This window comes from Ascaphus truei, unplaced genomic scaffold (assembly GCF_040206685.1).
Source record: "Ascaphus truei isolate aAscTru1 unplaced genomic scaffold, aAscTru1.hap1 HAP1_SCAFFOLD_839, whole genome shotgun sequence".
NCBI lineage: Eukaryota > Metazoa > Chordata > Amphibia > Anura > Ascaphidae > Ascaphus > Ascaphus truei.
In genome coordinates this window covers 109,297-133,143 of record NW_027457177.1, presented here as the reverse complement: position 1 = coordinate 133,143, position 23,847 = coordinate 109,297, and the positions used below count along the sequence as shown (strand labels likewise).

Below are 23,847 nucleotides of genomic sequence, written 5' to 3'. Positions count from 1 at the left end.
CAAACTAAGGCTGCCATCTCTTTATATCACAAGGTTACTCAGCAAACTTAACAGAAAAAACACAGAGAATACACAGAACTATGCAAAGAGCCACCCACAAACAGGGCTGGTTGATGATAAACCAATGAATACCATATTTCAAACCAAAGAAAAATTAACATGTACAGTATTTAAAGTACGTGAATGTGACCGCAATCACCGTTATGAATAGGTATATAGGATCAAACGACAGGTGCTCAAGGGGTATAGATATAATGTTTATCAGAGTTGATCAAAAAAGATTTGATCAGAAGAGTTCCCCTTATATACAGCACTCTATTGTCATTCGTATGGTAAAGGTAGACAACAATTGGTCTTGCAGTATATTACTGCAGATCTGTCAGGTTGGCCAGAATCACTGCGGATATCAGAAAATAATAAAATTTTATTAATTCTACATAGATAATTAAAAACACATATACATGATTAAAAATCCCTTTTTGTGGCTGATATGTAAATAGGATGAGGATTATTTGAATCTATTGCCATATATCATCATATCATGACTCTCAGAGTAATAACAGCAGGTCTGTAATTGATTTGTATGTGGCTAGCTAGCAAACAAATTGGTCTTGCAGTATATTACTGCAGATCTGTCAGGTTGGCCAGAATCACTGCGGATATCAGAAAATAATAAAATTTTATTAATTCTACATAGATAATTAAAAACACATATACATGATTAAAAATCCCTTTTTGTGGCTGATATGTAAATAGGATGAGGATTATTTGGATCTATTGCCATATATCATCATATCATGACTCTCAGAGTAATAACAGCAGGTCTGTAATTGATTTGTATGTGGCTAGCTAGCAAACAAATTGGTCTTGCAGTATATTACTGCAGATCTGTCAGGTTGGCCAGAATCACTGCGGATATCAGAAAATAATAAAATTTTATTAATTCTACATAGATAATTAAAAACACATATACATTATTAAAAATCCCTTTTTGTGGCTGATATGTAAATAGGATGAGGATTATTTGAATCTATTGCCATATATCATCATATCATGACTCTCAGAGTAATAACAGCAGGTCTGTAATTGATTTGCATGTGGCTAGCTAGCAAACAAATTGGTCTTGCAGTATATTACTGCAGATCTGTCAGGTTGGCCAGAATCACTGCGGATATCAGAAAATAATAACATTTTATTAATTCTACATAGATAATTAAAAACACATATACATGATTAAAAATCCCTTTTTGTGGCTGATATGTAAATAGGATGAGGATTATTTGGATCTCTTGCCATATATCATCATATCATGACTCTCAGAGTAATAACAGCAGGTCTGTAATTGATTTGTATGTGGCTAGCTAGCAAACAAATGTTGGCAAAAATCACAGTTTGAGATCATATCATAACTCACAGAGTAATAACAGCAGGTCTGTAAATGTTTTGTATGTTATTAACTCGCAGATAGATACTTGCAAAATTCACCATTCAAACCACAATCACTGTCTAACATATATACTGGTATTGCTGCTCTGAATAGATAATTTACAGGGCAACTCTTCTGATCAAATCTTTTTTGATCAACTGATAAACATTTACAGTATTTACAATCTTTATCAGAACTCTTATAGAGACAATAAAAAGTGGATATATATACACACACACACACACACACACACACACACACACACACACACACACACACACACACACACACACATTACAGTATGTGGGTGTGTATGTGTGTATATTATCTCTAGGGGTAGTTGCTCTGGGCTATTTCATACACAAGAGCCCCACAAACAGGGGTGGTTGAGCCTTTCAGGTACAGACACATCTCAAATAAACACTGATACCTTATGAATATTTCTCTATTAAACAGAAAGTAATCAGCAGCTTTGTGCTTTTTCAGTAACAGACCCTCTTTAATCACAGAAGATTCCCAGAGATAAAAAAATAAAGCAACTTACTGTATTTGAGACACACACCACTCGGTTAAACACTTTGAATTAAAGCCCAGGCCCATCTGACATCACATGATCAGTGACCAATTAGAGAATTTGTAGCAGACAAAAAAACTACAGTGCCCATGAAGCTTTGCTGCAAACTCATCCTGGAGTTCAAGAGTTTACAATGATTGATGTCTTACAACTGGGAGTGAGACAAATTGTAACAAAAACTAAATGTATCTATTCTGCTTATTGTAATGTCAGTGTGTGTGTCTGAGGTCCAGGGATATGTCATTTAATTGTGTGTGTGTGTGTGTGTGTGTGTGTATGTGTGTGTGTCATCTTAAATCAATCTATTCTTAACAAATAAAAATATTTTACATGTACTAATTCTCTAATTTCTTTTAATTCACTATGAATTGACTGAATTATTTTAGTATTTTTCTCTCCGCTCTTAATTATTGCTTAATTATATATTTTTTCATGTTTGTGGTTCTGAATCCACACATTAGGAAGTATAGACAGTTGCTTTCTTTCTTTCTTGCTTTCTTGCTCTCTTGCACTCTTGCACTCTTGCACTCTTGCACTCTTGCACTCTTGCACTCTTGTGGAGAGGGAGTGGCTCAGTGAGTAAAAGACACTGAGTGGCACTGAGAGTTTGAAGCCTGGGGCCTGGTTCAATTCCTGGTGTCAGATCCTTGTGACCTTGGGCAAGTCACTTTATCTCCCTGTGCCTCAGGCACCAAAAACATAGATTGTAAGCTCCATGGGGCAGGGACCTATATTATATTATTATAAATTATATTATTATATTATTGAGCATTTCCCATTTTAAATGCAAAATTACTAACTAATATGTTTTTCTCCTTGTGCTATGAAATGCCTTATTTGAATCCAAAACTCATTGTATGAGGATAGACGCCATTGATTTTTCTTTCATTATTGCACATATGAATGTACAGCTGCAGCAGCAGCGGCCTTTATTCGAACACTTCACGCTGTGTATACTTCAGAATACCCATGTAGTGGCACGTGATCTCTTCCAACCTTCCCGCCTTATCACCCACTATCACTGCTTACTGAATAGCAGTAGGCATTAAGTGCTTGATAAGTGGCTTATGAACGCTTACTGCATAGGCGTGTGTGTGTGTCTGTGTCTATCTGAGGTACTGAGATACAGTAGGTCATTTAATTGTGTGTGTGCATGTACAAACTAAAAAAAAGTAACAGTGTTATTATAGCAATTACCAGTGTTACAAATATAGAAGTGCAAATAGCTAAAATGTAAGGAATCTACCGTTTTTTTTAAAAAAGGGGGGGACTATTCCATTGTGCATTTCACTTAATGTGACTTATTACCTTGCAATTAGATTTCTAGATATCTCTTGTATTTTCTAGGGTTACTCTTTGGGAGTACACTGGCGACACACTTTATTCGAGCTTGGCTAGTCCCACGAATTCGGGTATACCCGGGTGTATTGAGGTTTGTGACTGTTTTCTGCCCGAGTGCATTGAGTTATTTTCCAGGCAGGGATTGAAGCATTTTATTCCCGCTGGCTGCAATACTGCACAGTATATATATATATACTGCATTACAATTCATGAATTTATGCCATCTGGCAGACACGCGAAGCATTGCAGCCTATTAAATCCTAATCATTATCATTTAACAGATCAGCCGCCCATCAGCCAGGCATGAACCCAGGCTGGGAAGGCAAATGCAACGGGGCTTGTCAGAGGTGAGGAGCGGCGCATTCCAGGTATCTGCCAGGTACATACCGGGTATTTGCTCTAATAAAGTGTGTCGTGCAGTATGTGTGAGAGCAAGAGACGGGTTGAGTGAAAGAAATAGAGTGGGAGTCAGGGTGAAAAAATGGAGAGAAGGGAAAGTGAGAGAGAAGGGAATGTGAGATAGAAGGGAAAATGAGAGAGAAGGGAGAGGGAGAGAGAAGGGAGAGGGAGAGAGAGCAGAGGTAAAGAGTGGTGTTTAAAGAGGGGGCAGTTTTAGTCGGGGAAGTAAGGCAAGGGTCATATCGAGAGAGATAAAGGGGGAGTGAGTGATAAAGGGAGAGAGAAAGGGGGAGAGAATGAGCTCTTAAAACAGGACTGCTTTAATGTTTTTAAAGCCTAAGAAATCAGATCAACATACACTGAAAATGAAGGATTTTTTAAAACCGATCGAATTGGCAGAACCAGACTGAAACAGCTTCGTACAAAGCCTTTTTAGATACAGATTGGACATGGGAGAAGGGCTTGCAGCATAGCAAACCATGCCAATTCGCATCTAGAGTGCTCTTTCGAAGTGATTTGTCTCACTTCAGAGTTTCTAGACTAGGCCGCAAAATCCTTTACGGTGTACAGGAAAAAAGAGACATAAAATACCAAGTCTATTTCAAAACAATGAATGCAACTTAAAGACTCAACATATCTGGCTGATGAATGCAAGGGTTAAACCTGGGAATACTATATTTTCAGTGTGACATGACCCTATTAAGATGCATTTCTCAAGGTTTACAAGTTACTGTATGGTTATTTTGCTGTTTAAAGTTTTTCTACCTTTTTTTGTTTAATTTCTTGAAATTACCTATGTACTGGTAGGAAGATAAATGTTTGAACAGGGGTTCTCAACTCCAGTACTCAAGCCTGTCCAACAGGTCAGGTTTTCAGGATATCCCACCTTAAGCACATGTGGTTCCATCAGGGGCTCAGTTTTCAACCAAGCCTCTGATTGAGCCAAGATATATGACACATATTACTAATGCAGGAATAAGTCATCAGAAATAGGCCCCTTGTTCAAAACAATATAACCATTTTCTCCTGGGATGTTGGAAGCATTAATATGCCTGATGACGCCATATGCTGGGCACAATGACCGAGATAGCAGCTGAGAGAAAGAGCAGAGAATGTAATAGTGTTTAAAATTGTTTCCCAATAGCTCAGATATAGCGATCAGTGAAAGAACAGTGTCCCATCAGCAGTGGCTGGACTGGATGTCTTGCTCACAAGTGCTATGTAATGTGGAAAAATGTTGCACACCAAAAATCAAAATAAATCTGAGATACTAATACCAGTGGGAGTCCGAGTGAAAAAATGGAGAGAAGGGAGAGTGAGAGAGAAGGGAGCGAGAAGGGAGTGGGAGAGGGAGAAGAGGTAGAGAGAGGTGATTAAAGATTGATTAGTTTGAGTCAGGGGAAGTGGGGCAAGGGTCATATAGAAGGAGATAAAGGGGGAGTGAGTGATAAAGGGAGAGAGAAAAGTTGAGAGATAAAGGGGGAGAGAATGAGCACTAAAAACAGGACTGCTATAACGTCTTGAAAGCCTAAGAAATCAGATCAACATACATAGACCTGAAAATGGAGGATTTTTTAAACCGATCGAATTGGCAGAACCAGACTGAAACAGCTTCTTATCAGCCGTCTACCACTGAGATGTATATTCTTTCAGTGGTAGAGAATGTATCATACCCTCCATTAGCAGTGTCTGATTACAATGGCTGCAGTGAAAGAAGTTAGGGTTAGGGTATCCTGAAAACCTGGCCTGTTTGCGGCTCTCGAGGACTGGAACTGTGCAGGCCTGGCTTACAGCATAGCAAAGTAGGCCAATTCACATAAAGAGAGCTATTTAGAAGTGGTTTGCCTCACTTCAGAGTTACTAGAATAGGCCACAAAATCCTTTGCGGTGTACAGGAAAAAAGAGGCATAACATACCAAGGCTGCCATCTCTTAATATTACAAGGTTACTAGATGCTCTGCAGAATTTTATAAATGCAGTAATTAATTGAAGCCAACTAAAGTGTCACTAATTTTAAATATCTTGGCATTTGGTTTCACTCCCATTTAAAATTTGAGTTGCATATTGATAATCTGACATCCAAAATCATTGCCAAACTGGGTGTACTTTATAGGAACAAATCCTCCCTAGGCCAAGGTGCATGATGGGTTAACTTTTGTATCTTACAGACATGCTTAAATGTAGTTAGTACTGCATTGCTGTGAACAGGACACATAGTGGAAAGTTACCTTAATTAAGAGAAACTCTCCAGAGTTGTATGGGAGTCTCCTGGGCCCTCCCCTAGGTCATGCTTATAGTGCCAGCAACGCGACTGGCGAAGTGACGGGTGACGTCACCTGCGAAAGTTATAATTTAACTTTCGGGGATGTCGCTGGCGACATGGGCATTGATTGGTTCAGAGGCTGTCACATGTGGCGACAGCCTCTGAAAAATCTGATTTCCCCAGCTCCAAATTTTGAGTCGCCAGCGTTACTCCCGTCGCGTCGCACTTACTATAAGCGCTGCCTAACTGGGATGTATACTGAATGCCTGGATGTGTTCTCTGACACATTTGTACAGCAGAGAAATGTGCCAGACTCTCAACTGTGGCAAAGCTGATAGTATACTCAGGACTGCGTGCAGTAAAAATTGATCACATAATAGCAACTATTGGGAGTCCCCTGGTTGTTGATGACATCATGAGCGCTATCCTGAGTGTCATAGAATGCTGAAATATATCCAAAGCTATGTATCCAATAAATTGAGCACAAAGAGATAGGGGAAACTGTCCAAGCATTGCTGGAGTCAGAGGTAATATGGACCGCAGCCAGTTTGTTCAACTATCTGGGCTGTGGAAATACCAGATGGGTAGTGTAGGGTGGCTGTGCACTGTAGAACCCTAAACACAGTAGTGCCACTGTTGGTCGCTGTCATCGCTGACGTAGTTACTTTGGTGGAACATATGCTGTGAAGTATGTATATACAATTATACCAAGGTACAAAAATAGGAGAATGAGAAAAGGAACATAGAGTAGTACGTCTTTGGCTAAGAGAAGAAGAAACCACTTGATTGTCTCTCTCTCTCTCTCTCTCTTTTTAGATATATATATATATATATATATATATATATATATATATTTATATTTATTTATAAATAAATATATATATATAAAAAAAGAGAGAGAGAGAGAGAGAGAGAGAGAGAGAGATACTGACTGCACTGCACACAGATAGTGAGTATAACATGACCACACAATTATTACCCTATTTATTATTATCCTCTATCTACTCTATAATTCTTGATGCAATTCCTCAGATATACTACATACATTGTATCATTAATATGTCAGTGAGTTGACTGTATTACCCTGTTAATTTAATGTAATCATGTATGGTTATAACTCTGTTCCCAGGTCATTCTTGAAAATGAGAGGTAACTCTCACTGTATTACTTCCTGGTAAACATTTTATAAATACATAATCTAGTTTTTGTTAAACGAGTATAAATGGCTATTGGATTTCAGAGCGCCCTCCTGGATGCTACAAATGTGGGCGCAATGGTGTCTCACCAGTACACATATAGCAAATAGAAACAAAGAAACACAGAGTTTACAGCAGGTACAACCAAGGAATCCTTTCAGATAAAGGGATTCATCAACTGTAATACTCAATAGGTGGTATATCTCCTGACATGCACATGCGGCCTACACTATCTAGGCCATACGAAACGAACAATGTGCAAAAAGTTTTTAGAACATCGGCGCACTAATGTCAAGGGATTCGTAGTCCTTTCAGTAGCTATCAGGAAGGTGATAAACCAAATCAAGGAATTTTCTGATAAGGGGATATCAAGGGCTCAAGAGCACTATAGTCAGAGATGTACAGCGGTTCCTATGTAAATCTGAAGAGTCATTTAAAATGCATGCCCATTAAGTAATAGATATTGCAAGCTTACAAAAACTGTTGAATACAGGGACACCGATATAATCTAATACAATTAAAATTAGAATTTGAGATTGTATTATGCTTAATGAACCATTTATTGAACAAAACAGCCAGCAAATAAACGAGTGCACAGAGATATCTTCATAAGATCCCCTAATATTCTCTAAGTAGGTGGAGCATTATGAACTTTTCCCACTTTTGTTATATGAAGGGGTGATTAGATTTTCTAGGCCCAACGCCTGGAACAGGTTGAAATGTAACTTACACGAATAGCTTTGGGCAAACCTCAATGAATGAAAAGTGTTATGATATTGCCTAGATTGAATAGGATGCCTACCGAGCAGACATTATGTATTAACATTGTTTCCCATTTTGATTTTATCATTTTATTATTGTTAGAACTTTAATAAAAATTATTTTAACTTTAGTTCCTATATGGATTTCACTAGCACTATAAGTGCTATAATGAAAACACTTGGGTGAAAAAAAGAAAAATACTTTTAACCATTAAGTTTTTTTCTCATTATGGCTTTTTAAAAATATATTCATACCCATAATTACTTGCACTTTTATGTTTATTATTATTCATGTATGTTTAATAAATGGGCATCAAAGTGTCAAGGACCAAATAATACCTCTCTTAAAATGTTATTGTTGAGTTTTCCCTAGCTGAGGATGTTTGAGCTCATTCATATGTATTTTTATTCATGTCAATTTTATGCCATTATTTATTTTATTATATTTATTTAAAAAATCTTTTACCCAAGGAGCTGACAGTCAACCCATTTCACATGCTGGGAGGAGGTAAACTTAGGTCATATAGTGTTACACTGGCGACACACTTTATTCGAGCTGGGCTAGTCCCACGAATTCGGGTATACCCGGGTGTATTGAGGTTTGTGACTGTTTTCTGCCCGAGTGCATTGGGTTATTTTCCAGTCAGGGATTGAAGCATTTTATTCCCGCTGGCTGCAATACTGCACAGTATATATATATATACTGCATTACAATTCATGAATTTATGCCATCTGGTAGACACGCGAAGCATTGCAGCCTATTAAATCCTAATCATTATCATTTAACAGATCAGCCGCCCGTCAGCCAGGCATGAACCCAGGCTGGGAAGGCAAACACAACGGGGCTTGTCAGAGGTGAGGAGCGGCGCATTCCAGGTATCTGCCAGGTACATACTGGGTATTTGCTCGAATAAAGTGTGTCGGTGCAGTATACCACTGAATTTATTTGCACCAATCACCATCTATAGACATTGCACTCCCAGTGTATAAATTGGGGGCTGTTCCCCATCTGGGTTATCTCAGATGAAGTCACCTAGTGGCGAAATGCATTACGAGTTAGTGTTGGAGCATTTGCCACCAGCTAGCATGAGCTAGAACCCGTTGCCTTAGCTGCAGCACTCCTAGGCTGTGCAGAGGCACCCTGTATGATCACAGAGCTTTGTCAGCTGTTTGGAGACCAGCTACTGCGGGCCCAGGGAATCCCTTTCCTGATACAGGAAGTAGTCATATGTTTTTAAACGTATTGCGAGGGAGTGGGGGCTTCTATATACACTGGCGACACACTTTATTCGAGCTCGGCTAGTCCCACGAATTCGGGTATACCCGGGTGTATTGAGGTTTGTGACTGTTTTCTGCCCGAGTGCATTGAGTTATTTTCCAGGCAGGGATTGAAGCATTTTATTCCCACTGGCTGCAATACTGCACAGTATATATATATATACTGCATTACAATTCATGAATTTATGCCATCTGGTAGACACGCGAAGCATTGCAGCCTATTAAATCCTAATCATTATCATTTAACAGATCAGCCGCCCATCAGCCAGGCATGAACCCAGGCTGGGAAGGCAAATGCAACGGGGCTTGTTAGAGGTGAGGAGCGGCGCATTCCAGGTATCTGCCAGGTACATACTGGGTATTTGCTCGAATAAAGTGTGTCGGTGCAGTATGTCTTGGGGCTTTTTTTATATGAATTGGAGGGGTTTTATGTGCATTGGGGAGGTGGGTGGTTGTGTGAATTTGGGGGTTGCAGATTTTTTTGTATGTATTTGGGGGTGGGAATTTTTTTGCATTGGGGTGGTTTTTTTTTGGCATATATTTTGTGGGTGGAATTATGTGAGGGAGAGGGAATTGAGTCAGAGTGTTGTAATTGATGGAAGGGTGAGAGGAGAGAGGGAGAGAGAGAGTGAGGAAAAGAGGGAGTAGGGGTAAGAAATACATGTGAGGGGGGGTAGGTTTAGAGGGAGAGTTGGGTAATTGATGGCGGGGGGAGAGTGAGAGGTGAGACAGAGGGAAGAAAAATACATGGGAAAAGGGAGGGAAATAGAGAGGGCCTACAAAGTGTAAAATGGGGGGGTTTGTGAGGTGTGAAATAGGCCTTGCAACACTACCATTTGAGTAAAAGTTGTGCCCTAAAAAAAATGTCATGGTAGGTGTGCTATGGGGTAGGGAGGGGGGCCTGATCCTTGCATTTGTCCTGGGCCCCAAGATTTCTGCTGGCGGCCCTACTGACAAGGGATTCCTCAAATTGGGCCCAGCAGAAGCTACTTCCCAAGCAAGCAATTGCCTTTTTATATTATTTGTTCTGCTTTTTACTATTACCAGTATATATATGTAACATCGCCAAAAGAAGGGTCGTGCGGTCACTGCTGTATTTCATCTCCTGTCTGCACCGCTGATAAGAGGCATAGAGGAATTTGTGAGGGCGGACCCTCGCTCTCGCAGAGGGGAGGGGTTTGATGTCTGTCTGTGTGTGTGTGTGTGTGAGAGGGAGAGAGAGAGTGTGTGTGTAAGAGGGAGAGTGTGTGTGTGTGTGTGTGTGTGTGTGTGTGTGTGTGTGTGTGTGTGTGTGTGTGTGTGTGTGTGTGTGTGTGTGTGTGTGTCACCCACCCTGTTTCCCTCTGTCTCACTTTCTGTCGCCCTCTGTCTCACTTTCTGTCACCCTCTGTCTCACTTTCTGTCACCCTCTGTTTCCCCCTGTCACCCTCTGTCTCACCCTGTCACCCTTTGTCTCACCCTGTCACCCTGTGTCACACCATGTCACCCATTTTCTCCCTGTCAACCTCTGTATCTCTCGGTATCACCCTGTCATTCTCTGTCTCACCCTGTCACCCTCTGCCTCACCCTGTCACCCTCTGCCTCACCCTGTCACCCTCTGCCTCACCCTATCTCACACACTCTCTGTGTCTCACACACTCTCTGTGTCTCACACACTCTCTGTGTCACACACACACGCACACTCTCTCTGTGTCACACACACACTCTTAACAAGGACTAATTGTAGTATAATGTAATACAATAAATAAACATGTCAAAAACGAATGTTGTTCTTACTAGGAATTTATTCAATTTTTTTTAAAGCGGGCCTGGGGCGGGGCTAGGTGATGAGTAGATTTTTTTGTTCAGCGAGTAGATTTTTGGGTGATTTGTCAACCACAATATATATATATATATATATATATATATATATATATGTAAGGGGGCCACTCCCGGCTTCCCTGATGTTCCTTTGCCCCTTGCCTTACCCCTGTGGCAGTGGGGGAAGGGGATGGCGACTTTTCCCAGTTGGCGCCGCTATCTGTGCCGGCGCCGTCGGGGGCCCTGATGCTCGAGCATGCGCAGATAGCCACAGCGGCCATGTTGTGTTTGGTGCGAGGTTCGCGCAATACGCAGAGGTTGGCAAGGGTAGTGGTGGCCATTACAAGTGTACAGGAGATCTGGTAGGTTGCGCAGGTGCAGTTATGTGTAGCGGTGGCCACTACAGCTTTGCACAGGTGCAGTAGAGACCGCGCACACAGTCCCCATAGGAAAGAGGTTCTGAGTGGACTACATCCCCCAGCAGCCTCTGGTGAATGCCCTATGTTCCCTGTCACCTGCAACCAACCAGCCACTGAGACTTGCAGATTCTCTGCAGCAGGGAATTTGATACATTGTTTTGTGCAGTCAGGAAGCAGACTGGGAAGCACATGAGTGAGTGAGACTTAGGGGACAAAGGGGGAAAGAAGGTGGGCAGAGAGCTGCGAGATTCTGCCCTAGGCCAGAAATCCCCAGGCTAGAGTTGAGGCCCTGACTTCCCACTAGTGAGGGTGGGTGGTCACAGGGACAGGCCCTAGTACAGGAACCTGTCACTTTAGAGAGAGAGAGAAGTGAAGGAAGCAGAGACTGTCGCAGCACCATTACAGAGGTTTAGGATCAGACCTCTTCAAGCACAGCAGCAACCAACCGGGTGGGATCGCCCTGGAAGGTAACCCTGACGTATCTTCACCGTCGGATCCTTTGCGAAGTCTGTTTGCAGGTCCTAGCGCTGGAGCGCTCGGCAGGTAACATCCATAAGTGCACCAACTATAAATCAGTACATAGTGGCTGTGCAGTCACACACACACATACCTTACTTTGGGGGTGGGGTTGTGGTGTGGGGAGTTGGACATGGTGTGGGTACACGGTGAGGGGTTGCATCCTGCGAGACACGTGAGTTACTGTGTCTCCTAGAAGAGAGACACTTAATGTATGACATGCATAGTTATGTTACTGTTAGAAAAGTCACTGTTCTTTTATATGCTGTGTGCGTGATATTATATTATTGTCCTGTGAGGAACAACTCCCGCTCTGCTTGGAGCCATCACAGGTGGAGGCGCTGCACCATATAGTATTGTTCAGGAGGATACACCCCAGGCTCTCATTGGCGGAGGCTCAGGCCTCCTGTGAGCCTCACAGGTAAAGCACCACACTGGGTAATACATATAGCTCCCCTCACATGCACCCTATCTGCGATTGGGTGGGGGAATATGGGTTACATATATATATATATATATATATATATATATATATATATATATATATATATAGTACCGACACACTTTATTCGAGTGTGGCCGGTACCGCAAGCCGGGAGATTTCCCGGCTTGCTAGTGGCCGCCCCTCGGCGTGCCGCGCGTCATAGACGCGCGGTCACGCGTCTTCGGGAGCGTGCGCCCCCTGCACGCGCGTCCAGGGGCTCCCCGAGGGAGCCCTGGTGTCCCGCGATCGCGGGACAGCGGCAGGGGGTTCCGGGGGACCCGGCGGACCCGGCAGCGGTAGGGAGAGCGCCCCGATCGGAGGGCGCTCTTCCGCTGCTTCGGCGCGCGCCCGTCACTCTCGGGCGCGCGCCAGGCTACTGCTGCGGCCAAGAACGGGCAAATGCTCGAATAAACTTGGCCGCAGCAGTATATATATATATATATATATATATATATATATATATATATATATATATATATATATATACTTATTATTAGGCTATAACTGCAGCACTGATTATTGTGCTACCTAGTTCTTGTTGGTTCTTAATAGATTGCTATGAGGGATATTGTTATATGCACTTATGATATAATACACCTCATTTAGCAATCAGGACGCCACACTCCATATATTTTAGCACCCTCCCCATCAGTTACATATGTTGCTGGTACCATGGTTTTTTACCTCACTACTTCTTATTGGGACTCACACTGGTACTGTCATTTAGCGCATGAATATTTATTTTGTTCTAACAAAATTAACACAGTATAGGAAAATATGCATTTGTCAGAGGGAAAGGCCAATAATCTGGAGTCAGGTCACCCTAATGTATATTAAAAATAAACACAGGCCTGTCTGATACTCCCTGATATTATAAAGTAAAGAGGCCACTCTATAATAAATATTTACACAGGCCTTTTTAAGTCTGTCCCTAATAATCTGTAATCAGGAGGTCATTATAAGTGTTAAACAGTAGTGGTACTGTGATATTAAAGTGACAATCCCATACAAGTTTAATTCAGCCCAAATCCACACAATAATGTTAATAAATGCATTATAAATATCACATGACCATATGTATACTGTCTTAGTTCATGGCTGTGTTATTACATCATTACATGTGTAATTAAATCCGTGACATTCTCAGGCTCCCCCCTTCTGTGACAATCATACAGCCGGGCCGTTACATTGCAACACACTAATCCCGCCCCTAGTGACATCACGTAATCAGTAACCAGTCAGAGAAGCTAGCAGGCAAAGAACTACATTTCCCACAATGCACCTCGTGGAGTGTGGCTAGCAGCTACACCTTCTCTCACTAGTTTGTCTCCTGCGAGCTTCCGTACACAGCGTCTTGTTAGAGTGGGGCGTGGACATGTGTAAACTTCAATGGTGGGAAAATGAGACAGTTTTAGCTGCTAGCTGAGCAGTGGTACAGCGCTCTGTAGAAGGCGCTCTCAGTCGGGTGAGTGATTTTTCAATGTGTGTGTTTATTTTATTTCATTTCTCATTTTACTTTCACTTTAAGTACTGCTGTGAGCCGATTCCTCCATTGAAGGAGGAGCTATGAGGCCAACCTATCACAGCTACTGTACCATCCTCAGTTGCTTTCAGTATACTGATTAATCCACGGCACAGAATATGCAACTTCAAATACATCTATCAACTGTCTATATGTTAAGCCCCCGGACAAGCATTTGCTTGTTAGTTATACACTAGTTTCATACAAGCACTTCACACAGGGGGCTTCAACTTAGGTAGTACTTGACCGGCCGGTCTGAGTGTTCTCATTTCCATATATTTCTTGCCTCTACACTTTATTTACATACTTTGTACTTATTACTGCAGTGTAGCATTTTTCCCCACACCTTAAGGTTCAGTTTATAACAGCTTTGTAGGTCACCACTGCTCCTCATTTTAACCATTTATGTGTATGTGATTAATAAACCTTTATTGATACAATTTGTGTATGTTAGAGTGCTATTCAGGGGATTCTTTTTTTCTGTGTTAGTTTTCATATATGTGTGTGTGTGTGTGTGTGTGTGTGTGTGTGTGTGTGTGTGTGTGTGTGTGTGTGTGTGTGTGTGTGTGTGTGTGTGTGTATATATGTATATATTTATGTATATATATTTGTGTGTGTGTGACCTTGGGCAAGTCACTTCATATCCTCTGTGCCTCAGGCACCAATGTCATAGATTGTAAGCTCTATGGGGCAGGGACTTGTGTCTGCAAAATGTCTCTGTATAGCGCTACGTAAAACTAGCAGCGCTTTAAAAGAACATGCTGTTATTATTATTATATATAAATGTGTATGTATTTATTTATATAGCACTATTAATGTATATAGCGTTTCACAGTAGTAATACATGTGAAAATCCTATAAATAACAAATACAAATATCAGGTCATGGGAATAAGTGATTTGGACATAAAAGTAACATTTCGGAAGTGTGGACAACTAATACATCTTGTAGATTGCCTTTACAGTGTGATGTCATTGATTCAGTAGATTGTGTGCAGACCAGGACTGCAGTACAGTGTCACTCACATGGATGACTTGCGTGGTAGAAGCTCAAGAACAAGGATGTCAAACTCCAGTCCTCGAGGGCAGCAAACAGGCCAGGTTTTCAGGATATCCCTACTGAAAACCTGGCCTGTTTGGGACCCTCGAGGACTGGAGTTTGACATGCATGCTCTAGACGGAGCACAGCTGTGGGTGGGAGGTGGATTTGCTTTGCATCAAATGGTTTGGAGCAAGGTTTATTGTATGTATTATCATAATAACAATGCAATGCTTAACTTTTATTTCAGGAGGGATGACTGCAGAACAGAAGTGAATATTGAAGCCATGTGTTCCTTTTCTTGCAAAAGAGAAAATTTGAAGGACAGTTGAACAGAATGAAAATTACTACACAGAGACAGATAAGCAATGTGTATATTTCTCATTTACCATTTAGTATTTGTCGTTTTATTGACTCCACACAATCCGGCTGCTACGGGTTTCACATTGAACATTTTCATCTCTACTCTACCCCTTCCTGTGATCTGAACCATGCAAGTTTTCATTGATTCAATACATCATGAGTAGAGTGTGGCTACAGTATGAAGTAAAGACCCAAGGACCACATCTACTACCATTCATAACAAGAACATGTGCAGTAGCGCACAGCTGCAGTTCTATGTGATTGTTATGAAAGGTTGAGGTGGTTCAATTCTATGAATCTGGAGTGGGATGGATCCTGTTTGCATCACATGGTTTCATCTAGGCCAGTAGATTATATAACTCTCAGTACAGGTTACACATGGCATCAGTATTAGTGATGTAAAGAGGAGGAAAGCTTCAATGTGGAGAACAAAGCCAAGTAATGTTGAAGTTACTCCTTTTACCATTTACTTGGTCAGTCTGTACTGTCTACTCCCCACACAGCTGCTAAGGGTCTTCCATTTTAAATACTTTCACCTCCTATTCTGCACTGCTTTGCTGCCCATTATTTAGAGATGCGTTCCAGTCATGTTTACCACTCTGAATCTCTCTGCAGTCATTGATTCAGCACATCATGGGTAGAGCATGGCTACAGATACAGAAAGCTTTTATTATTTTACCGGCTGATCATCCATAATATTGCATTAAAACATAGAATATCACTTAATTTCCAAAAGATTCAGTGATGCTGATAATGCAGAATCTCACAACATTTCCCATCATAATGCCATAATGCACCAGAGGAAGAAATAATCCTTGCTATATCTGTACATTGTGTGACGTATTACCTCCATGACCATTGATAGCAAGTACATCTTCTGTATAGAGCAGCTGTGTTATGATGCAGTTATTGATCATCATTGACATAATCACAAGAATCTTATGCAAAGGGAAATTGTCCGCAGCGAAGTGAGATGTGTGCCTGTTTTAAGTCCTCCAGCTTAACGCCCCTACACCTCCCACTACACAGACATACTTACTTATGCATACACTGACATCTGGCATACCTACACACACCCCAGGGCCACTTCCTTCCCCTGATGTCAGGGAGAGGATGGGCATGCAGAGTGCAGTAAGTCTCCACGTTACTCTGGCCAACAGTCTTGGCCTACCCCCAGCATCTGTCACCCACAACATCTGTTCCCTCCTTGTAAAGTGCTGAACTATCTCACCTGGGTCAGTGCTATAGCTGATCACAGTGCCCGATCATGATGTCACTGTGACAGGCAGCAGTGCAGATTGACCGGTCAATCAATGCAGTGCCGCACCATATGCACTAAATGAGATTTCCGTGCCCCCTGTCAGGTTACTCCCTGGGCAGTGACCCTGCTCACCCCCTCCCCTAGTTCCACCTCTGACCACAATTATCTCTCTTGGAGAGTGTAGCAAATTGGTGTTGGTGGAATCTCACCTCTGCCATGCATGGTCACAATCTGGGCACAGGACCCAAATAGTGGGCAATGTGGCACTTCTTACAGTAGAGAATAAGTAACTATATTCTTTACTTGTGTATTAAGGACCTTATTTGCATTAAAATTCAGTCCCCATGGGACCAAGACTTTCTGGCTTACTGAACAAAGTGGAATTGTTTCGTAGAGGGTGGAGAATTGTATTTTATCTGAAATTACCCCCTCTGCACAAAATACAAACAATTATACACATACACGTACCTTGTGGAAGTTGTTGCCCTCTATCTTCCTGTGGTCTCTCCCTGTTTCTCACGTGCCTCCTCCCATTTCCTTGCACCTCTGCGTCTCCGCATATATCCCTATACTCAGAGCCGGCTCCGGTCAGTGACATGGGATGCCCAAATATGAGCATATCCATACATGGGCATCCATGCCACTGACCGGAGCCCACTCTGTTGCGGATATGGAGAGAGACTGGGAGATTTACATCCCCTTATAATTCATATGGTGCATAGTACCGGCACGTATTGTTTTACCGTTACTGTGTACCTTCCTACTTTCACACTGGTACAGTATGTGCTGCAGTGGGACTGAGAGGGATATATTGGTAACACATAGTTATTGTTGGGGGAATTCAATCCATTTTGAAAATAGTAATGCAATGTTTTATACTTTTTTTTTTGCAGTAATGAAGAATGAAAAAGTTCTGTTAAAATTGAATTGGAGGTGAACTGGAATCATCATCAACTCTGCACCAGTGTGAATTGATGTTCTTTAATGTTCTGATAAGGTACATGCAACATCTCTTCCTCAACCCCTACACCACTCTCTGCCTCTTGCCTCTCTCTCTCCACCTCCCTGCTAAGCGTATTAACCCATCTAATGTAATCCACATTCCATGTCTCACTTTACTCTTCACTTCTCACGTGCCCTCTGGAATGTCTGCTCTCTGACTAACAAGGTCTATTTGTACATGACCTCTTCTGCTCTCATCATCCACCACTTCTCATTCCCCTCACCCCTGTCCTACTCGATACCTCAGCTTAATTGAACTCTCTCCTCTGACATCTACCCTTATCTCTAACCTCTCCTCACTTTCTGCTTAAACTAACTATCTTGTTAACTTTTACAATGCTATCATCTCCTCCTCCTCCCTCCTCCCTCCTCCATTATATATTTATATGCCCCTTCTAGGCTCTGACACACTCATCCCTCTAAGGCCATGATTATCATGGGCACATGCTTGGTCATCCACAGTGCGTGCGAGCGATGCAGAGCCGCCTCGGACCTCAGTGCAGGGATTGCTGCATACCCCAGCATCTTTCACCCACAAACAATACACACACTAATACTCCCCACAATACACACTATAATACCTCCTCAATACTAATCTCTCCAATAATATTATAGCTCCAAACACAATATACACAACACCCTTACACAAGATACACAATCTAGTACTCTCCTCTGCACCTCTACACACAATATAATACTCCCACACACACAATATACACACTACCCTCCTACCCCCATAAAATACAACCAATAATACACACACACTTTGTGGATGTTGGGACCAGCTCCCGGCATGCACCAGTGAAAGAGAGAGGCCAGCAGAAGCTCGGAAGAACTCCCTCTCTCCATCCGTGCCTCCCTCCGTTTCCCATCTTCTCCCTGTCTCTCTCCCTCCCTTTCCTTGCATCTCCCTGCGTCTTTACGTATACCCAGTCAGTGACGGCTCTGGTCACGTGATGCCTTAATATGGGCTTATCCATATATGTTCATCCACGTCACTAATGTGATGCCCGCACTGTTGCGGAGCTGGTACTTACGACGCGCACTTATTGTTTTATCAGTACTGCGTACCTGACTCTACCGGCCTACTTTCAACACTAGTACAATAAGTGCTTCACTACGAGTGAGTGGGGAATATTGGCATCACACAGTCACTGTTGAATATGCCATTCAATCCATTTTGAAAATAGTAATGCAATGTGGTTTTGTTTTGTTTGCTTTTTGCAGTAATGAAGAATGGATAAGTTATATTAAAATTAAATTGGAGGGGAACTGGATTCAGCATTTCATCATGAACTCTGCACTTGTGAGAATTTACCTTCTTGAATGCCCTGACAGGTACACGCAACTTTAAGACTATAATCTGCTGTGCAAGCTTTCGTGCTATACCTCCCCCTCAGGTTTTGATTTATACATTTGCTCCCTCAAGTCATGTCCTCTAATATTTGAAAGCTCTCTCCTAGCATTTTCTCTCTACCACAGAACGTCATCCCAATGTAACCTCTCTCTTGTTCTCTCTGCTTGCTGTTTCCTCACTCCTCTGTTAAACTTTTCTAATTTCTCTAACTTCCACACTCCTGCTTTTATCCACATGTTCTCCTCTTTCCTTCCCCTACCTTTGCATGTGTCTACACACTGCACCATTTGTACAGACCTCTATTGCAGCTATTTCTGCACTGCTCAATGAAAAGCACTCATGTACATCCTATTCTCTGCGCCCCCTCTCTCTGCGCCCCCTCTCTCTCTGCGCCCCCTCTCTCTCTGCGCCCCCTCTCTCTCTGCGCCCCCTCTCTCTCTGCGCCCCCTCTCTCTCTGCGCCCCCTCTCTCTCTGCGCCCCCTCTCTCTCTGCGCCCCCTCTCTCTCTGCGCCCCCTCTCTCTCTGCGCCCCCTCTTTCTGCGCCCCCTCTCTCTGTGCCCCCTCTCTCTGCGCCTATCTGTCTCATTCTCTCTACGTCCCTCTCTCTCTACATAGAGCTATCTCTGGCTCTCTCTACACCTATCTCTGTGTCTCCTTCTATGTTTGCTGATGTGTGGGATATCTCTTATAATCTTGAACCTGCTCATATACACATCGGGTCTCCCTGCCTCTGCCTCCCTGCTAAGAGTGTTAACCTATCTAATGTAATCCACATTCCTTTCCTTACTTTTCTCTTCCCTTCTCCTATGCCCTCTGGAATGTCCGTTCTCTGACTAACAAGGCTCTAGTTGTACATGACCTCTTCTGCTCTCATCATTCACAATCAGTCATTCCCCTCACCCCATCTTACCTGTCCCACTGATTTTCCTCTGCTTAATTAAACTCTCCTCTGACATCTACTCTAACCTCTCTGCTCTCTCTCTCTCTCTCTTTCTGCTTAAACTGACAATCTTATTAACTCTTACAATGCTATCCTCTATATGCCCCTTCAAGCTCTGACACACTCGTCCCTCTAACCCACACCCTTGGCTAAATTCCCAAACATGTTCATCACACTTCCACTCGCTGTTCTTAATGCCTATGAAGGAAATCTCACACTTGATGTTTGATTTTTCTACAGTAAAAATGTCTCCAGTCCTGTATAAAGCTGCTCTCTGGGGCCAAACCACACTACTTTTTTTTCCACATTCATCAACACACAAATTTAATTTACGCTGTCTTTTTTCCCCTGTATTTGACTCCCTCCACTAACCTTCTTCTCACACTTGCCATCCTTCCTTCACTTCTCCTCAAGCATTTGACTACTTCAGAGGCAAGGTGGATGCCACCCACAAGGAGATTCCTTCTGTCCCTTCCCCCTTCTCTCCTTCTACCTAATTCTCCTTCTGCATTTGACTCCTTTTCTTCTCTTACAGAGCTGGAAGCTAATCATCTTCTCTTCTCCCTCTACCACATGCCCTCTAGATCGTATCCCCTCACACCTTACTGCATCTCTTAGTCCCCACTCTCACCCACATCTTCAAGTCCTCCCTATTCTCTGGCTCTTTACCCTCTTACTTTAAGCCTGTAGTGGTCACCCTTTTCTCAGAAACAACCTACACCCTATGTGCCTTACTAACTACCGCCCTATATCCCTCCTGCTGTTTGTCTCCTAATTGCTAGAATGTCAACATTCTTAAATCACATGCCCTCCTGGATCCTTTACAACCTGCCTTTCGTACAGCTCGTTCTACAGACTGTGCTTAAAGCAAATTCCCAAGGTCACTTTTCCCTACTAATCCTACTTGATCTATCTGCTGCGTTTGATGCTCTCAATCACTCTCCTCCTTCATATTCTAAACTCTCTCTTGGTATCCGTAACACAGTTCTATCCTGGTTTTCATCATAACTTTCCTGTCACACATTCTCCATCTCTGTTGCTAACATGTCTTCGTCTTCTATTGATCTGTCTGTGGGTATACATCAGGGCTCTGTTCTGAGATCTCTCTTTCTCTCTACATACTATCATTTGGTGACCTCATCAACTCTTTGTGACAATCCTATAAATAACAAATACAAATATCAGGTCATGGGAATAAGTGATTTGGACATAAAAGTAACATTTCGGAAGTGTGGACAACTAATACATCTTGTAGATTGCCTTTACAGTGTGATGTCATTGATTCAGTAGATTGTGTGCAGACCAGGACTGCAGTACAGTGTCACTCACATGGATGACTTGCGTGGTAGAAGCTCAAGAACAAGGATGTCAAACTCCAGTCCTCGAGGGCAGCAAACAGGCCAGGTTTTCAGGATATCCCTACTGAAAACCTGGCCTGTTTGGGACCCTCGAGGACTGGAGTTTGACATGCATGCTCTAGAAGGAGCACAGCTGTGGGTGGGAGGTGGATTTGCTTTGCATCAAATGGTTTGGAGCAAGGTTTATTGTATGTATTATCATAATAACAATGCAATGCTTAACTTTTATTTCAGGAGGGATGACTGCAGAACAGAAGTGAATATTGAAGCCATGTGTTCCTTTTCTTGCAAAAGAGAAAATTTGAAGGACAGTTGAAGAGAAGGAAAATTACTACACAGAGACAGATAAGCAATGTGTATATTTCTCATTTACCATTTAGTATTTGTCGTTTTATTGACTCCACACAATCCGGCTGCTACGGGTTTCACATTGAATATTTTCATCTCTACTCTACCCCTTCCTGTGATCTGAACCATGCAAGTTTTCGTTGATTCAATACATCATGAGTAGAGGGTGGCTACAGTATGAAGTAAAGACCCAAGGACCACATCTACTAGCATTCATAACAAGAACATGTGCAGTAGCGCACAGCTGCAGTTCTATGTGATTGTTATGAAAGGTTGAGGTGGTTCAATTCTATGAATCTGGAGTGGGATGGATCCTGTTTGCATCATATGGTTTCATCTAGGCCAGTAGATTATATAACTCTCAGTACAGGTTACACATGGCATCAGTATTAGTGATTTAAAGAGGAGGAAAGCTTCAATGTGGAGAACAAAGCCAAGTAATGTTGAAGTTACTCCTTTTACCATTTACTTGGTCAGTCTGTACTGTCTACTCTCCACACAGCTGCTAAGGATCTTCCATTTTAAATACTTTCACCTCCTATTCTGCACTGCTTTGCTGCCCATTATTCAGAGATGCGTTCCAGTCATGTTTAGCACTCTGAATCTCTCTGCAGTCATTGGTTCAGCACATCATGGGTAGAGCATGGCTACAGATACAGCAAGCTATTATTATTTTACCGGCTGATCACCCATAATATTGCATTAAAACATAGAATATCACTTAATTTCCAAAAGATTCAGTGATGCTGATAATGCAGAATCTCACAACATTTCCCATCATAATGCCATAATGCACAAGTGGGAGAAATAATCCTTGCTATATCTGTACATTGTGTGACGTATTACCTCAATGACCAATGAGAGCAAGTACATCTTCTGTATAGAGCGGCTGTGTTATGATGCAGTTATTGATCATCATTGACATAATCACAAGAATCTTATGCAAAGGGAAATTGTCCGCAGCGAAGTGAGATTTCAGCCCCCAAACGTCTGTAATATTAATGCAATGTCTTACTTTTGTTGCAGTGAACACTGAAGAGACGGATCTACTACAACACTGTACAGAATGAGCATACGCTACAAGCAGCAAAATGATCTTGCAGTTGACAGTATGTTGTTCTGGTAATGTGCACAATTATTATTTATGGGCTACACACCACAGTGCTGGACATATTCTGTTAACTTCAACTCTACTCCTAACATGGAGATGTCTTCCTGGTGTTACTGATTCAGTACATCATATGCACAGTGTGGTTATGATATGATGGATTGATTTAATGAACCCACCAACCAATGATGACATCTGCATCATCTTCTGTAAAGTGCAGCTACAGCATGATATTATCAGCATTTGGTGCGGTATAATCAGAGGTATCTATGTGCTTTTGTGCCTGTTTTAAGTCCTCCAGCTTAACGCCCCTACACCTCCCACTACACAGGCATACTTACTTATGCATACACTGACATCTGGCATACCTACACACACCCCAGGGCCACTTCCTTCCCCTGATGTCAGGGAGAGGATGGGCATGCAGAGTGCAGTAAGTCTCCACGTTACTCTGGCCAACAGTCTTGGCCTACCTCCAGCATCTGTCACCCACAACATCTGTTCCCTCCTTGTAAAGTGCTGAACTATCTCACCTGGGTCAGTGCTATAGCTGATCACAGTGCCCGATCAGGATGTCACTGTGACAGGCAGCAGTGCAGATTGACCGGTCAATCAATGCAGTGCCGCAACATATGCACTAAATGAGATTTCCGTGCCCCCAGTCCGGTTACTCCCTGGGCAGTGACCCTGCTCACACCCTCCCCTAGTTCCACCTCTGATCACAATTATCTCTCTTGGAGAGTGTAGCAAATTGGAGTTGGGGGAATCTCACCTCTGCCATGCATGGTCACAATCTGGGCACAGGACCCAAATAGTGGGCAATGTGGCACTTCTTACAGTAGAGAATAAGTAACTTTATTCTTTACTTGTGTATTAAGGACCTTATTTGCATTAAATTCAGTCCACATGGGACCAAGACTTTCTGGCTTACTGAACAAAGTGGAATTGTTTCGTAGAGGGTGGAGAATTGTATTTTATCTGAAATTACCCCCTCTGCACAAAATACAAACAATTATACCCATACAAGTACCTTGTGGAAGTTGTTGCCCTCTATCTTCCTGTGGTCTCTCCCTGTTTCTCACCGTGCCTCCT

The 23,847-nt window shown here is 42.3% G+C and overlaps 1 long non-coding RNA gene across 1 annotated transcript; it reads left to right on the top strand.

Moving 5' to 3' along the window:
- Window positions 1–17,523: 17,523 nt before the first annotated feature.
- On the top strand, window positions 17,524–22,738 carry LOC142486396 (uncharacterized). The gene is made up of 4 exons (XR_012798951.1): window positions 17,524–17,638; window positions 18,871–18,949; window positions 21,534–21,653; window positions 22,674–22,738. It is a non-coding gene; the product is annotated as an uncharacterized LOC142486396 (long non-coding RNA).
- Window positions 22,739–23,847: the final 1,109 nt, after the last annotated feature.